The sequence below is a fragment of the Plectropomus leopardus genome, chromosome 16 (genome assembly GCF_008729295.1).
Source record: "Plectropomus leopardus isolate mb chromosome 16, YSFRI_Pleo_2.0, whole genome shotgun sequence".
In the NCBI taxonomy this organism is placed as follows: Eukaryota; Metazoa; Chordata; class Actinopteri; order Perciformes; family Serranidae; genus Plectropomus; species Plectropomus leopardus.
This window is the reverse complement of record NC_056478.1, coordinates 13,635,340-13,654,601: the sequence shown is the minus strand read 5'-3', so window position 1 is coordinate 13,654,601 and position 19,262 is coordinate 13,635,340. Positions and strand designations below refer to the sequence as shown.

The 19,262-nt window shown below is 37.0% G+C and overlaps 1 protein-coding gene and 1 pseudogene across 1 annotated transcript in view; one reads left to right on the top strand and one right to left on the bottom strand.

Moving 5' to 3' along the window:
* Positions 1 to 19,262, top strand: part of LOC121955228 (protein-glutamine gamma-glutamyltransferase E-like) — a 145,228-nt gene that overhangs the window by 68,503 nt on the left and 57,463 nt on the right. The window lies entirely within an intron of this gene.
* LOC121955233 lies at positions 10,851 to 16,357 on the bottom strand (annotated as a pseudogene).

Here is a 19,262-nt window from a genome sequence, read left to right as displayed (position 1 = left end):
CTCAATGAAATACAAGTATTGAACCATAAAAAGTCCCGTCTCTAAAAATTGGTGATTGCTTCTATTAAAAAAAAACAACAACAAAAAACCTGTTGATGATGTTCCACAGCTTCAGGCCGTCATCTCTGTAGTAGAAGTTTGGTATGGACTCCAGTCCTCGTGCAGTGATGTTCTCTGGCAGACAGAGGGAGCTGTAGGTCGTTTCAGAGTGAGCCCTTCTCATGAGCTCCATCAGGCCGTCATATCCAAGTGAACTCTAATAAGTAAAAAATATACAAATAATCAGACACATTTCTTGAAGTTTAAAAAAGGTTAAAATTTTTTAAAAAAGGGCTTTAATTTAGGTTTGCATGGTGCAGAATAATTGGAATAGTCTGAATATTTAGAAGTGTATATTTTAAAAAGCCATACTATATTCAAAGCCCCCTTTGGTCCAAAAAGAGATATGCGACCTCCAGTGTTTACGTAGAGCGTGTACCGAAAGTGTGGGATCAGCAGCTGTACAGACAGAAGGAAAACATTTGAAAGTCAAAAAAGACACTTATTTACACATCCTTGGTGTGTCAGTCACCAAAGACAGCCATAAGCAAACAAAACTGTGGAGAAGTGTTGAAATGAGTTGGAACAATGAACATGCAGTGAGTACTAAGGCTCAGAAAATCAAAAGTCTGAAAGATGTGGACTTCTGTATTGGTACTTTATTCTACACTAGCATTTAACCCCCACCATGTTTATCTTCTTCATTTGTTGTTAGTCATATTTATTTATCTATTCATTATGTCTTCATTATTGAGTTTAATAGATTTCATTGTAATTGACAATGACATGTTGGATTATGACTATGCTGAGATCCAAATAAAGTCTAAGTGTGGAAGCAAAGTTCTGGGGTGTCCTGGCGGTCTAGAAGTTTAAGGTGCCTAACACACTATTGCAGCATCCGTTTTGAGTAAACATTGGGCAGGTTAAATGCAGCAGCACTGTGACCTCTGCAGAGCTCCCAAAGTCCTGAAAGGTTAAAGATTTTGTCATTTGTGTGATGATTAAAAAGCAAGTTACTTTTTTAGCACACAAGATAATAACAAGTTATCTTGTGTAAAAAAAAAAAGTAACCTTCTGTGACCTTAGGGGCTCTGTAGACATCTGGTGTGTAATGTTACCTTGTAGAGGGGATGAATCACAGAGAAGCTGCGAAGAGCGGCAACAGCATAGACCTCAGCCAGAAAGTGAGTGTTCATGAGGTGATGGACGGCTTGATGATCCATGGAATCTGCATTTTTAATAAACATCTTTGCCAGCAGCCAGTCAGCCTCTGGGTCACTTGGCAGAAAGATGGGATTCTGCTCCGAAGGTTGTTGGTGCAACTGGAATTGTCATAAAAACATATTTAATTTTTATACATTCAAATAGTGCAACAAGACTCCTGAAAACAAACTTCTGTATTGTGGAATTCTCTTTGATTATGTGACTGGACCAGTGATTTTACTTAAGTTTATACCATAAAAATACGGTCAATGATTTGCTCTGTCAATTAAGTACCTGTATTGCAATTGGCATCAGTTTTTTTTCTTGGTTCACGTAGAGCAAACAGAGACCAGCAGTCACATGCAGAGGTTCACCATTTTTGACTCTGGGTGGTATTCCATCCATCCTCTTTTGGTTATAGAGGAATATGTTGCCTTTCTGTGTGGTAAGAAAAGAGAGAAGTAAAAATGTTTAAGAAATCAGGAGGCCGTGAAGGAGATAGGGTTCAAGAAAAGTTGGCCCACAAAGATTATGACTAATTTAAAGCCACTCGTCTTTCTTACCTCCATTTCCTTCTCAGAGAGCTTCCCTCTGTCAGGAACGGCTTCACCATCTCCTCTGTGACTGGAAAGTTTGGGGGAAGCTCTGAGCAGCGCTTGATCACATTGGGGTTGACTCCATTCAGAAACTGGGATCCATAAAAGTCGTCCTCCTTCCAGTGCTCAGAAACATACTCTGGAAGAACAGCAGTTGACAAATATAATATCTAAAATTTTCTTTCTTTGGGTTTGAAGTTCAACATGATGATCATGGGCATTTAACTAAAAACATCATTGTTAGTTTATTCTTGAAAGAGTTTTACTTCATGGACAAAGAAATCTTGTTACCAAACAGAACCAACAAATATATCTATCTCTGGAAATGGAACCATGACATTCTTGTGGCAAATTATGCTGTAAAACTGAAAAATGGGTAAAAAGAAAAATTACCTGACATTGTTGTCTTTTTGCACCAGAAGATTTTTTTCATGTCTTCAATGCATTCCCATTTTTCATTGGATCCAAGCAGCCCCTTAAGCTTGAGTTCAATGCCACTGAAGACACGGTGAGAAAAACAAGGGTCAACACAATACAAGATTAAACATTACGAATTTACATTTGGCCCAGAAATGTAGAGAATATGTCTATAGTGGCTTAACTTTTTTGTGTCCATCATATATAATATAGACCCACGTTATCAATTTTGTGTTATCTGCTTTCAGTTGATTTGGACTTAGAGAAGCGGATTTCAGTTGGGAGCTCAGATGCATGTTCGAAATGGTTGATGTGGGGTAGCCCTTCAGCCATAATCCTCCATCTAAAACAAATAAACAAAAAAACAAAGTTACTAAAAAGAAGTTAGACATAACTCCAGGTGAACTTCTGAGATCGTAACTGCAGCTCTATGTACATGTTGTACTATACACATCAAAACTTACTGGTACAAGCTCTTTTTATGTATCAGCTCTTTTTTCCGGTGGTCAGTCAACAGGGGTGGTCCTCCTCAAAATCCTTCATGGCTGAGGTATGAAAACAGTAACATTTTTACTGACAAAACTGACAAAATAAATTGTCAAGAAAACAAATAATTATATTTTATTTGGGGAATTTGAGTCAGACCTCTCCCTCCTCTCAGCTCCACCAGTTCTCCCCTGGAGATCCATCTGTAACAGGGGAAAAGAATGGCTTCTCCTTCTGGAGTCGTCACCACGACTTTGGAGAAGTACCATTCATCTTCTGGGAGATACAAAAATGGATCTTTCTCCACCTTAACCAGGAGGAGTTCCCCAGAGATAAACTGGTTTTCACGGTGTAGGTCCCGGTCTTGAAATGATAATTATTAATATAAAAATAATTCAGTGAGGTATGTAATTATATGTAAATTTTGTGTACTCTGCTAACTGGAGAGAGGCAAATACTCCCACAACCTAAATATTTGCTCAAACAAAAGCCTTTACATTATCCCAGAAATACTTGAAAAGCACTCCATCAACTTTCTTTCTCAGTTTGAAGTTAAAGTAAATATGTCCACCAAGAATCAAATGTCAGTATAAAAAATGACAAACCTGAATGCACATTACAGTAATTAAAGTGACAGAAAATTCTGGCACCTGACTGGTGAAAGCCTAGATTGTATAGTATAACTAAACCCTGTCTGGGAATATTTGGGCTTTTACAGTGGCTTAGTTTAAATTTTTTAGACTCCAACTTCAAAACACTGAATATAATGTATCATGTGACTCTCGAAACAAAAGAATGAATTGCCACGTGATTTTTATATTCACAGTCAGTCAGTTAATTCAGCTGGAATTACAGGGGTTAAAAGGCCACATCTGTAAGATGAATTTGCCAACTCATCAAATTTGTGTGGCTTACTGTATTGAAAACTAAATGTAGGTTTGAACTCTCATACAAATCATTTAAACAATAAATTTAGAAAAGTGGATCGAATTTGATTGTCCAAAAGACTGTTTAACGCACTTCTGTGCCTCACAGCCCTTGAATTATGAACTAAAATGTGAATTACTTAATAGATTTCCACATGATAATGACATATATTTATGTGTAGTTGAGTAAAGTTAGGTAAATGTAATTCTCTCTAATAGTCCCTAGATAGTCAAAACAAACAAAAGACAAAAGTCACTACATTATCCCAGACCTAATTTTAGGAGGATTTAACTTACTGTCCCCGTTGAAAAGTCAGAGCCATAGGTGTCCAACTCAGTTCTCTCACTCTGCCCTTCAGTTCCAAATAAGGTGACATATATGTGGTCCCATGTTCCTGCATATTGCTTGTCACCTGTTGTCACCTCTAGCTTGTACTCAGCCATTGTTTGATGTGTGGAAACTGTCTAGAAAGAGAAACAATAAAATCTCTACATTGTGAAGTGAATACTCCAACACGCAGAAAGAAACTTTAAATTTGCAAATAATTCATGTACTAAGAGCTTCTGATGTTTTTGTCCAGTGTCCAAATTTTCGTCCACACTTATCCAAAAATCTTGATAAAGCTTAACTTTGTTTAGTATTATGTTGTGAACAATTTTAAAAGTGCAGTATTTTGATCATCAACTGTCATACAAAGAGAAAAGATGAGAAATGTTCCAGTACCCACACCTTCAGATGGAAGTGGTTTTTACCACGTCTTCGTCTTATAGTTGCAGGTCCAGTTTTTCCCTGTCTTTGGTCTGCGTTCTTTCTCTCTGTCTTTTTCTTTAGTAAGTCCATCTGTCTGAACCTTTGTGAGACCACCTCCCCCACTGTGCTTTGACATAACATGTCTGGCACCTCTTTACAATGTTGTGTTTCTGGTTTTTTTAGTAGCTGTATGGTGAGGGGTAGGAGCAACAGTTGTACTAAACCAGGGGTGTCCAAACTGTTTTTAAAGGGGGACAATAATAGATAATGTCAATAAACCTGGGGGCCAGGTGCTTCTTGCATCATCTGGGTTATCAAAAAATTCCCATCCAAATTAAACAAATTCAACTGCTTTATCCTTCAATAAAAAAGCATTGCACATTCCACTGCTCCTGAAAGCGGTGGCCGTAGCTGTCATCTTCATGCTTCTTTACTATTGCCATGTGTCCTACCTATTTGTATATATATATATATATATATATATATATATATATGTATATATATATAAACACTACAGTTCATTTGCCATCTCTGTAGGTCATGCTTGGGGCATGTCTACAAAGTGTATAATAGTAATTCCATCGTGAGGTGACTGAAAACAACAAGGCAAATAACCTGAATTCTGACAAGAAACACCTTAGAGACCATTATTTCTCCATGATGAATCAAGTACATGGTACATAATAAGTCTGCCCTTATGATGGTCACTTTATAAACACATTGTAAACTATAGCTGGGTGGTGGTGCTTCAAACGGTCTGTGCATCTAATCTGACTCATGCTCATTGTTCCCACTCATTTCTTAGTATCTGTACTTACTCACATAGTTTTATTGTAGTAGTTATACTTTCAACCCAGAAATAAATGTTAGGAAATTGTAGCAAAATACTAATTTTTGGTTTAAATTAGTATTTTTGTCGTGTTTACCTTTTTACCTTTGCTTTGAGTGTATAGCCACCTAACTGGTTAGGAATGTTAGGAAATTGTAGCAAAATACTAATTTTTGGTTTAAATTAGTATTTTTGTCGTGTTTACCTTTTTACCTTTGCTTTGAGTGTATAGCCACCTAACTGGTCCCCCCCCCCCATTCTAAACATTACTCACAAATCCGCTGCTTCAACTTGCTTTCTTACTCAACCCACCTAACTTAGTTAAAATATTAATATTTTCTCAATTCATCAGAGTTATTATATTTATTTTAGTTTTAATGTTTAATTTCATTTTGAATTTTTCTTTTTAATTCAGTTTATTTTTGGTGGTTTCCGGAGTTGGTTTTTTTACTGTTCAAAAATGTTAAATTAATTTGAGTTTGTATTAGCTTCAGAATTAAAATACAGGGGGTATTATGTGTGTAAAATTTAAGAAGTAGGTATTAGATCACCAACAAAACACTTTATAAACGGAAATGACTCACAGTTATGTAGACATCGCAGTCGCAATAAACATATGCACCACTGGGTTCTCAACTTAAGACATTCTAGGTCTTAAGGTTTAGCTAACTATGATAATCTTGATTTGTATCTGGATCTGCAATGAAAAACACAGTGATAAAAAGTCTGTCAACATTTGTTGGCTTGTGGAGTTTTGTAGAATACTGAAATATTGTCTGGGAACAAATTATGCAGAAACATTTCTGAACACTTAACTTTTTTGCATTTTACTGAACACTAGGTGTCAATACTGAAATTTTATAATCTTGTTTTATTGTGTGCATGACATCTTTTGCATGTTGGTCCATCCTGGCAGTCACAAGGTGCCAGACTTTAAGCAGCAGGCATCCAAGAGTTAATATCAAGAGGCAAAGTGCCAAATGAGAGTGCATTTTGGGTTGGCTTTTACTTTTATTTTTCCAAGCAAGTGCGTTTACGAACTGATAATCCTGTACGTAAAACTTAATCGTGTATTGCATTCAAAAATTAGTCAGAGACAAACGGGTGAATATTAATTCTGTATGAGACATTAATCAAGTTACCACACGCCATATATGATTGAGGGATGTCCCTGCAGTAATGAAGGTCCACTGATCACTGCACAAGCACACTGTAGACTGTAGATGGCCGGTGTGTTTGAAATTATTTGTAAACCAAAATAAGACACTTGTATGCTCATTAGCATCTCTAATCTCTTGTTGATAGTTCATGTACTGTTTGTTTACTGCATACCATTAACACATTTAACCCCAAAATAATAAAACCGCAAATACTAGAAATCACTCAAAGAGATGATACTGTGACTATGTCTAGGGTGGACATTTCATAGTCCTCTACATGATAATACATAAATGTTGTGGAAAAAAATAATTAGATGTTACACCCAAATTTGAATTTTGAGAGGCCTTGTAGTCCCTCACAGTTCGCATCCCTTGTGTGAAGAGAATTTGCGTGTCAATCGATTAAACTATGAGGACCCTGATGATATTCTTTGCTCCCATTGTGAACAGTCTGGTCTGTGTCGATGCATGCTGTATCGTTATACTCTCCAATATCTTGATTATAATATAAATTATGTACCGATTTGTGTCATAATTAACATATTCAAGTAAGGACAAGTGAGACTCATCAAGTCTTTTTTCATCATAAGTAAGTGAAGATTTGCCTGAAATACAAGTTCTCGTCACATCATGTTCTTTATGTACCTGTAACTAGTTGTTCTTTAGAATACACAGTGATAGGCAATTATGCTAATGATCAGTCTAGGCACCTCTAAATTTTGTGATATACTAAATTAAGCGCAATACCCTTTTATACCTGTCTGTACGTAATACAGGAATGCAGGAAGGCAGAGTATATCAAATCAGGATTTGTTGAAGGTCCTTGAAGCAACACCTAGATAGCTCTCTAACACCTCACCAATTGCATTTACAGTAACATGTGCAAAGCATGCTTCCAGCATGCAAAGCAAGTGCTGACAAATACATGAATACAATTGTTTCATGCAGAATGCCTCCATAAGACTTTCTTAAACAGTTATGCTGCTCTTCAACCCAGCTGGGTTGAAAAAACGGACAAAGTTAGACTGACAGCTTTTCCTGGAGAAAATAAAAGGTATTTTCAAAATGTGGATAGGCCATAAGGATCAGACTGTAGGTGTTTATTAACACCAAACCTACCATGTCAGTGTACTTCTGTGTGAGCAGCCAAGACAGTGCTGCAAAGCTGACTGTCTCGCCAACATCTGGAAGGGTCTCCATAATCGTCTTCATACTTGTCTCTCCCTTAGTTCTCGGGGGAGGTTTGTGCAGCAGGAGCAAGCCATTTGGCATCCAGGACTGGTAGTCAAACTAAATGATGGAAGAATCTTCAATATGTATCAAGCAGCCTTAATTCTTGATCAAACACCAATGTGTATATGAATTTGATAGTCGCATTTACCTGTAGTTCTACCTTCTACCTTGTAGTTTGTAGCGCATCACTCCATATCTCATCCAGCCACTCGCACTTGATCTCTCATTATTATTACTGGGGGCAAATATAGTGATTTTGGGGCCTGGGGCCATAGGTACATTTCTTTATTTTCAACCTTTCTCTGACTGAGAATGTTGGCAGGCTGTTAGGCTATTGGAGCTATAGGAGAAGATGAAAAACATTTTCCAGTGTAAAATGGTTAGTAGCACTCAGCAGAAGTTCAAGTCAGAGTCCTGCAGTGAGGGGAGGTTGACCTACTATCAGAGCAATGTACTTATATTTACCAGAAGTTTGTTTAAGATGGAGCTTTTATTTTTTATATTATGCTGGATAGTTTCATAGATAATAATGCATCATATGTTTATTACACTCCAAGACACCACAGTCACATGAAACCGTGTCAGTGAACTATAAGGGCAAAAAACAAACCAAAAAAAGAAGCAAAAAGTAAAATAATCCTTCATGAATTGTAATCGAGGTTAAATGTTCAATTAATCGTGATATTGATTTTAGGTATAATTGCTTAGCCCTAATATATATACATATATATACATATATAGTGTTAACAAATGACCTGAGAACAATATGAGAATGTTTACCTGATGCTTTGTTTCCTAAGAAGCCATGTATGAATATCTCACTGATCCATTCCTGCAGCTCAGTGTCTTTATGTAATATGGCTGTTCTTTTTCTTTGAAATAGCTGCTATGCTAGCAGCTGCTTTTTAAATCTCCTGCAATGGGCTACACAAATAAAGCATCAATCCTGTGCCACCCATGGTCATCTCTTTCTGGATTTACATTTGTTATAAGCTCATCATGGCACTGTGACCACCCCCATTCCAGGCTCAGAGGTAGTCCACTACAGGCAGACTACTACACTACTGACACTAAGATGGCAGACAGCAGAAAAGTGTGCTAACAATGTGTCAGCACCCAAAAGGTGAAGCTAATGAAGGTAAACTTTGTTTGCATGGTTTTACAGGGATACTTTATGATTGAATTTTGAAAAAGAAACGGGAAGTGTTAATTTTAAAATAAATGTTTTTCATCTCTGTGACTGATGTAAAAAATGAAACTTTAGTGGTATGATGTCAGTATAATTATCAGCAGACCCTTTTCACTACCTATTTTTTGCTGAAAACCTTGCATCAGGCAGGAAAAATAGGCAAGACTCCTCTCGAGATGCTCCGCATCGGAGCAGAAGCCAAGCTGTACCTGAGCAGCATAGCTCAGATGAGCAGCGTGCCTGGTTGTTACCTTTCTTTAGCAGTGTAACTCGTCACAGGTATCAAGGTGGACAGGCTAATGATGCCTTTTTCAAAGCACCTACTTGAGATCTCATCACAGTTGATTCCTGTTCAATTTAAGAATGAAGGTGCTCGATTAAACATACAAATTGTGCTTGGACATGCAATGGTTTCCCTTCCGCACTTAATCAACAGCAACCCCACTGGAGGGTCTCCCACCATCTGCTTGTCTGATCGCTTTTGACCCACAATTGTTGGTTGTGGCTGATTTTATACTGCAGATGCTGAGATCGAGAAAAATCCTTGGGTGCAGGAGACAAAAGGCAGACCTGTTGTTGTTATTACAGAGCAGAGTAGGCAGGACAGTAAATAGGGGTGGTAACAGGAGAACCAAGTGAGGGTGAACAGGATGAGAGTAGAACACACCAATCTAAACAGCACACTATTTATCTTTAGGAAGCACACCTCAGGTTATGTGAACAGTGCAAACAGACAGAGTACAGCATGTATTTGTGTTATGGCAGGGGTATGGGGCAGAAAGTGAAGTGATGCTAACTGATGTCGGGATCAGTGGAACTCCACAGATGACTATTTGTTCATTCAAACTAGACTCTTAAAACAAAATGTAAACAGGCATCTCCTGTTACCTGAGCACACTTAAAATTGCAGCTGAGATCATGGTCACGGTCATTTAACTCACAACAAGATTGTTGGTTTGTTCATGAAAGGCTTTGACTTCATATTAAAAAAAATCTAAAATCTACTTGACACTGTTGTCTTTGTGCACCATGGACATTTAGGTTTCTGCCTTCACAGCTGATTCCTGTGGCAGACATTGCAGTATCAGTGGAAAGCAAGATACTGTAGTAGTGAGGTTTCTGGGCAGCTGCTACCATTAGGCAATGTGGCCTTGTAGATTGGGGGCTTGATGCTCTGGGAGTATCATAGAATTTTCTCCAATTTTGGGATTACAGTTTTGTTATTATAAACACTATAATGGTCCCAGGATAACTTGGTAGTGTAATAAAGCTTATTAGGTTACATTCTAAGGAATTTAACGTCTGACTGCTTCATGTCAAGTCATAGTTGTGTAGTTTAAGAGGATATGCAGTGAAATTACAAAGATGTTACTGCTCAGGACAACTGATAAAACTTAACTGGATTTGAATCAGGAGACAGACCACACGGGTGGTAATTACAAACATTAGAAAAGCTTTATTTTGATATTTTAGTTTAAGAATGCCTGTTTTTGTTTTCCCATTATACATCACAAAGAAAATCCTCTGATTACAAAAATTTGTGAATGCTATACTATTTTATCAAATTATAGGAAGAAATCCTGGAGATAAAAAGCAGTTTATATTACAAACACAAAGATAAACTCTGCTTGGAGTTTAAATTCTGATATGATAGAAAAAATTGACAGAAACACACATCAGTTCTTTTAGAATTGGTCATATGTCAAATTGAATCTTATAGATGCACTTGTAGAAGTCTCTGAACGCAACACCAGTAGCAAAAAAACCCCAACAATTCAGGAAGCTTTCGCACTAGAATTATTCATTCATTTACATTTCACCATAACGTAGGCCCACTCATTGTGAAACAACTAAAATAATGTCCTCTTGTCCCAGCATGCAACATCTCATTAACTCGCTCTAAAACCTCATCTTTTGTATGCACTGAATACAGAGTATAACACACCTCCCAGCATGCAAGACAGGTGTTGGGAAATACATGGTTACAATCATTTCATGCAGAATGGTTCCCTCAGACTCTCTTAAATAGTTATGCTGTTCTCTATGTCAGCAGGGTTCAGATATGTGTAGGGTGCTTCAAGCTGTGAGTTTCTTGCTGTAATTGCCTCACTGAGGTAGGACAGCTCTGCTTGAAATTCCTTGATCATCTGCTTAGGTGCAGGCTCATCGAAACGTTCCTCAGGGTATGAACCCATGGGAACCTGCCACAATGACAAAAGCAAGACAGAAAATTAGTCTGACAACACTTAATTTTAAAAAGAAAAGCTTTTTTAAAATGTGGATAGGCCATAATGATCATGCTGTATGTATTTATTATCATTAAACTTACAACATCTGTGTATTTTTCTGTAAGCGTAAGCAGCCAAGTCATTGCTGCAAAGCTGACTGTCTCGCCAACATCTGGGAGGGTTTCCAAAATTGTCCTCATGCTTGACTGTCCTTTGGTGGTTGGAGGAGGCTTGTTCAGCAGGAGCGAAACATTGGGCGCCCAGGAGTAGTAGTCGTACTAAATCATGAGAGAAGCTTTGATATGTATTACTTATTTTTTAATTTTTAAAAAAAAATGTATCATGTATTGTGAGGTTATGGGCCCACCTTGGATAGGAATCTATTTTTGTAAATTAATTCTGATGTAAAACAGGGAAAGAAAAATGGGTTGTCTTTTTACCATTTGCCTGTTTGCCCTGTTTAAGGGAATTATTAAAAGCAAATCAATAATGGATGAAGCAGATTACAGATCTTCCACATTTTTGATACATTTAAAAAATTGTTAAAACATCATATGTGTTCCTTTGTCTTAACTATTTACCTGCCCACTGTTTACTGCAGCATGTTGAGCTGTGGCTGTGAAGATCACCATGGTGATAAACTTGATCACCTCTTCAACAGTATGAAAACCTGCTGGAAACCCTGTTGACAGCAAAAGCATTTTCAGATTATTAAAATCCTGATTCCAAAAAAGTTGGGATGCTTTGTAAAAGGTAAATATAAATGGAATGCAGTACTTTGCAAATCCTCTATATGCTATTGACTACAGTCCAAAGAAAATATATTTTATGTTTAAACTCATAAACTATTATTTTCTTCATTCATTAATAGGCACTAATTCTGAATTTAATGCCATCACCTTTTTCTATAACAACTCTCCTCGCCTCCTGTTTTCATTTACTTTTTATTTGTGTCTATATGGCTAGACATAGACATATTTATAATTAAGACATGGGTTATGGATACATGTGTTAAATACCTGAGGCTTTGTTTCTGAAGAATCCATGTGTAAATATCTCACTGGTCCACTCCTGCAGCTCAGTGTCTCTTTACACACCTCATTGTCTGAGGGATAATAGTGCTCCACTACTGCCTTCACAAAGCTGGTGAACACCAAACAATTTGATTTTGAAAAGAGACAGAAAGTAAGTTCTCAATGAAATACAAGTATTGAACCATAAAAAGTCCCGTCTCTAAATATTGGTGATTGCTTCTATTAAAAAAACAACAACAAAAAACCTGTTGATGATGTTCCACAGCTTCAGGCCGTCATCTCTGTAGTAGAAGTTTGGTATGGACTCCAGTCCTCGTGCAGTGATGTTTCTCTGGCAGACAGAGGGAGCTGTAGGTCGTTTCAGAGTGAGCCCTTCTCATGAGCTCCATCAGGCCGTCATATCCAAGTGAACTCTAATAAGTAAAAAATATACAAATAATCAGACACATTTCTTGAAGTTTAAAAAAGGTTAAAATTTTTTAAAAAAGGGCTTTAATTTAGGTTTGCATGGTGCAGAATAATTGGAATAGTCTGAATATTTAGAAGTGTATATTTTAAAAAGCCATACTATATTCAAAGCCCCCTTTGGTCCAAAAAGAGATATGCGACCTCCAGTGTTTACGTAGAGCGTGTACCGAAAGTGTGGGATCAGCAGCTGTACAGACAGAAGGAAAACATTTGAAAGTCAAAAAAGACACTTATTTACACATCCTTGGTGTGTCAGTCACCAAAGACAGCCATAAGCAAACAAAACTGTGGAGAAGTGTTAAAATGAGTTGGAACAATGAACATGCAGTGAGTACTAAGGCTCAGAAAATCAAAAGTCTGAAAGATGTGGACTTCTGTATTGGTACTTTATTCTACACTAGCATTTAACCCCCACCATGTTTATCTTCTTCATTTGTTGTTAGTCATATTTATTTATCTATTCATTATGTCTTCATTATTGAGTTTAATAGATTTCATTGTAATTGACAATGACATGTTGGATTATGACTATGCTGAGATCCAAATAAAGTGTAAGTGTGGAAGCAAAGTTCTGGGGTGTCCTGGCGGTCTAGAAGTTTAAGGTGCCTAACACACTATCGCAGCATCCGTTTTGAGTAAACATTGGGCAGGTTAAATGCAGCAGCACTGTGACCTCTGCAGAGCTCCCAAAGTCCTGAAAGGTTAAAGATTTTGTCATTTGTGTGATGATTAAAAAGCAAGTTACTTTTTTAGCACACAAGATAATAACAAGTTATCTTGTGTGAAAAAAAAAAAACCTTCTGTGACCTTAGGGGCTCTGTAGACATCTGGTGTGTAATGTTACCTTGTAGAGGGGATGAATCACAGAGAAGCTGCGAAGAGCGGCAACAGCATAGACCTCAGCCAGAAAGTGTGTGTTCATGAGGTGATGGACGGCTTGATGATCCATGGAATCTGCATTTTTAATAAACATCTTTGCCAGCAGCCAGTCAGCCTCTGGGTCACTTGGCAGAAAGATGGGATTCTGCTCCGAAGGTTGTTGATGCAACTGGAATTGTCATAAAAACATATTTAATTTTTATACATTCAAATAGTGCAACAAGACTCCTGAAAACAAACTTCTGTATTGTGGAATTCTCTTTGATTATGTGACTGGACCAGTGATTTTACTTAAGTTTATACCATGAAAAATACGGTCAATGATTTGCTCTGTCAATTAAGTACCTGTATTGCAATTGGCATCAGTTTTTTTTCTTGGTTCACGTAGAGCAAACAGAGACCAGCAGTCACATGCAGAGGTTCACCATTTTTGACTCTGGGTGGTATTCCATCCATCCTCTTTTGGTTATAGAGGAATATGTTGCCTTTCTGTGTGGTAAGAAAAGAGAGAAGTAAAAATGTTTAAGAAATCAGGAGGCCGTGAAGGAGATAGGGTTCAAGAAAAGTTGGCCCACAAAGATTATGACTAATTTAAAGCCACTCGTCTTTCTTACCTCCATTTCCTTCTGCAGAGAGCTTCCCTCTGTCAGGAACGGCTTCACCATCTCCTCTGTGACTGGAAAGTTTGGGGGAAGCTCTGAGCAGCGCTTGATCACATTGGGGTTGACTCCATTCAGAAACTGGGATCCATAAAAGTCGTCCTCCTTCCAGTGCTCAGAAACATACTCTGGAAGAACAGCAGTTGACAAATATAATATCTAAAATTTTCTTTCTTTGGGTTTGAAGTTCAACATGATGATCATGGGCATTTAACTAAAAACATCATTGTTAGTTTATTCTTGAAAGAGTTTTACTTCATGGACAAAGAAATCTTGTTACCAAACAGAACCAACAAATATATCTATCTCTGGAAATGGAACCATGACATTCTTGTGGCAAATTATGCTGTAAAACTGAAAAATGGGTAAAAAGAAAAATTACCTGACATTGTTGTCTTTTTGCACCAGAAGATTTTTTTCATGTCTTCAATGCATTCCCATTTTTCATTGGATCCAAGCAGCCCCTTAAGCTTGAGTTCAATGCCACTGAAGACACGGTGAGAAAAACAAGGGTCAACACAATACAAGATTAAACATTACGAATTTACATTTGGCCCAGAAATGTAGAGAATATGTCTATAGTGGCTTAACTTTTTTGTGTCCATCATATATAATATAGACCCACGTTATCAATTTTGTGTTATCTGCTTCAGTTGATTTGGACTTAGAGAAGCGGATTTCAGTTGGGAGCTCAGATGCATGTTCGAAATGGTTGATGTGGGGTAGCCCTTCAGCCATAATCCTCCATCTAAAACAAATAAACAAAAAAACAAAGTTACTAAAAAGAAGTTAGACATAACTCCAGGTGAACTTCTGAGATCGTAACTGCAGCTCTATGTACATGTTGTACTATACACATCAAAACTTACTGGTACAAGCTCTTTTTATGTATCAGCTCTTTTTTCCGGTGGTCAGTCAACAGGGGGTGGTCCTCCTCAAAATCCTTCATGGCTGAGGTATGAAAACAGTAACATTTTTACTGACAAAACTGACAAAATAAATTGTCAAGAAAACAAATAATTATATTTTATTTGGGGAATTTGAGTCAGACCTCTCCCTCCTCTCAGCTCCACCAGTTCTCCCCTGGAGATCCATCTGTAACAGGGGAAAAGAATGGCTTCTCCTTCTGGAGTCGTCACCACGACTTTGGAGAAGTACCATTCATCTTCTGGGAGATACAAAAATGGATCTTTCTCCACCTTAACCAGGAGGAGTTTCCCCAGATAAAACTGGTTTTCACGGTGTAGGTCCCGGTCTTGAAATGATAATTATTAATATAAAAATAATTCAGTGAGGTATGTAATTATATGTAAATTTTGTGTACTCTGCTAACTGGAGAGAGGCAAATACTCCCACAACCTAAATATTTGCTCAAACAAAAGCCTTTACATTATCCCAGAAATACTTGAAAAGCACTCCATCAACTTTCTTTCTCAGTTTGAAGTTAAAGTAAATATGTCCACCAAGAATCAAATGTCAGTATAAAAAATGACAAACCTGAATGCACATTACAGTAATTAAAGTGACAGAAAATTCTGGCACCTGACTGGTGAAAGCCTAGATTGTATAGTATAACTAAACCCTGTCTGGGAATATTTGGGCTTTTACAGTGGCTTAGTTTAAATTTTTTAGACTCCAACTTCAAAACACTGAATATAATGTATCATGTGACTCTCGAAACAAAAGAATGAATTGCCACGTGATTTTTATATTCACAGTCAGTCAGTTAATTCAGCTGGAATTACAGGGGTTAAAAGGCCACATCTGTAAGATGAATTTGCCAACTCATCAAATTTGTGTGGCTTACTGTATTGAAAACTAAATGTAGGTTTGAACTCATACAAATCATTTAAACAATAAATTTAGAAAAGTGGATCGAATTTGATTGTCCAAAAGACTGTTTAACGCACTTCTGTGCCTCACAGCCCTTGAATTATGAACTAAAATGTGAATTACTTAATAGATTTCCACATGATAATGACATATATTTATGTGTAGTTGAGTAAAGTTAGGTAAATGTAATTCCCTCAAAATAGCCTCTAGATAGAGACAAATAGTACCCCCAAAAGTCACTACATTATCCCAGACCTAATTTTAGGAGGATTTAACTTACTGTCCCCGTTGAAAAGTCAGAGCCATAGTTGTCCAACTCAGTTCTCTCACTCTGCCCTTCAGTTCCAAATAAGGTGACATATATGTGGTCCCATGTTCCTGCATATTGCTTGTCACCTGTTGTCACCTCTAGCTTGTACTCAGCCATTGTTGATGTGTGGAAACTGTCTAGAAAGAGAAACAATAAAATCTCTACATTGTGAAGTGAATACTCCAACACGCAGAAAGAAACTTTAAATTTGCAAATAATTCATGTACTAAGAGCTTCTGATGTTTTTGTCCAGTGTCCAAATTTTCGTCCACACTTATCCAAAAATCTTGATAAAGCTTAACTTTGTTTAGTATTATGTTGTGAACAATTTTAAAAGTGCAGTATTTTGATCATCAACTGTCATACAAAGAGAAAAGATGAGAAATGTTCCAGTACCCACACCTTCAGATGGAAGTGGTTTTTACCACGTCTTCGTCTTATAGTTGCAGGTCCAGTTTTTCCCTGTCTTTGGTCTGCGTTCTTTCTCTCTGTCTTTTTCTTTAGTAAGTCCATCTGTCTGAACCTTTGTGAGACCACCTCCCCCACTGTGCTTTGACATAACATGTCTGGCACCTCTTTACAATGTTGTGTTTCTGGTTTTTTTAGTAGCTGTATGGTGAGGGGTAGGAGCAACAGTTGTACTAAACCAGGGGTGTCCAAACTGTTTTTAAAGGGGGACAATAATAGATAATGTCAATAAACCTGGGGCCAGGTGCTTCTTGCATCATCTGGGTTATCAAAAAATTCCCATCCAAATTAAACAAATTCAACTGCTTTATCCTTCAATAAAAAAGCATTGCACATTCCACTGCTCCTGAAAGCGGTGGCCGTAGCTGTCATCTTCATGCTTCTTTACTATTGCCATGTGTCCTACCTATATATATATATATATATATATATATATAATATATATATATATATATATAACACTACTGTTCATTTGCCATCTCTGTAGGTCATGCTTGGGGCATGTCTACAAAGTGTATAATAGTAATTCCATCGTGAGGTGACTGAAAACAACAAGGCAAATAACCTGAATTCTGACAAGAAACACCTTAGAGACCATTATTTCTCCATGATGAATCAAGTACATGGTACATAATAAGTCTGCCCTTATGATGGTCACTTTATAAACACATTGTAAACTATAGCTGGGTGGTGGTGCTTCAAACGGTCTGTGCATCTAATCTGACTCATGCTCATTGTTCCCACTCATTTCTTAGTATCTGTACTTACTCACATAGTTTTATTGTAGTAGTTATACTTTCAACCCAGAAATAAATGTTAGGAAATTGTAGCAAAATACTAATTTTTGGTTTAAATTAGTATTTTTGTCGTGTTTACCTTTTTACCTTTGCTTTGAGTGTATAGCCCCTAACCCCCCACCCACCCCCCCCCCCCAAACACATTCTAAACATTACTCACAAATCTGCTGCTTCAACTTGCTTTCTTACTCAACCCACCTAACTTAGTTAAAATATTAATATTTTCTCAATTCATCAGAGTTATTATATTTATTTTAGTTTTAATGTTTAATTTCATTTTGAATTTTTCTTTTTAATTCAGTTTATTTTTGGTGGTTTCCGGAGTTGGTTTTTTTTACTGTTCAAAAATGTTAAATTAATTTGAGTTTGTATTAGCTTCAGAATTAAAATACAGGGGGTATTATGTGTGTAAAATTTAAGAAGTAGGTATTAGATCACCAACAAAACACTTTATAAACGGAAATGACTCACAGTTATGTAGACATCGCAGTCGCAATAAACATATGCACCACTGGGTTCTCAACTTAAGACATTCTAGGTCTTAAGGTTTAGCTAACTATGATAATCTTGATTTGTATCTGGATCTGCAATGAAAAACACAGTGATAAAAAGTCTGTCAACATTTGTTGGCTTGTGGAGTTTTGTAGAATACTGAAATATTGTCTGGGAACAAATTATGCAGAAACATTTCTGAACACTTAACTTTTTTGCATTTTACTGAACACTAGGTGTCAATACTGAAATTTTATAATCTTGTTTTATTGTGTGCATGACATCTTTTGCATGTTGGTCCATCCTGGCAGTCACAAGGTGCCAGACTTTAAGCAGCAGGCATCCAAGAGTTAATATCAAGAGGCAAAGTGCCAAATGAGAGTGCATTTTGGGTTGGCTTTTACTTTTATTTTTCCAAGCAAGTGCGTTTACGAACTGATAATCCTGTACGTAAAACTTAATCGTGTATTGCATTCAAAAATTAGTCAGAGACAAACGGGTGAATATTAATTCTGTATGAGACATTAATCAAGTTACCACACGCCATATATGATTGAGGGATGTCCCTGCAGTAATGAAGGTCCACTGATCACTGCACAAGCACACTGTAGACTGTAGATGGCCGGTGTGTTTGAAATTATTTGTAAACCAAAATAAGACACTTGTATGCTCATTAGCATCTCTAATCTCTTGTTGATAGTTCATGTGCTGTTTGTTTACTGCATACCATTAACACATTTAACCCCAAAATAATAAAACCGCAAATACTAGAAATCACTCAAAGAGATGATACTGTGACTATGTCTAGGGTGGACATTTCATAGTCCTCTACATGATAATACATAAATGTTGTGGAAAAAAATAATTAGATGTTACACCCAAATTTGAATTTTGAGAGGCCTTGTAGTCCCTCACAGTTCGCATCCCTTGTGTGAAGAGAATTTGCGTGTCAATCGATTAAACTATGAGGACCCTGATGATATTCTTTGCTCCCATTGTGAACAGTCTGGTCTGTGTCGATGCATGCTGTATCGTTATACTCTCCAATATCTTGATTATAATATAAATTATGTACCGATTTGTGTCATAATTAACATATTCAAGTTAGGACAAGTGAGACTCATCAAGTCTTTTTTCATCATAAGTAAGTGAAGATTTGCCTGAAATACAAGTTCTCTTCACATCATGTTCTTTATGTACCTGTAACTAGTTGTTCTTTAGAATACACAGTGATAGGCAATTATGCTAATGATCAGTATAGGCAC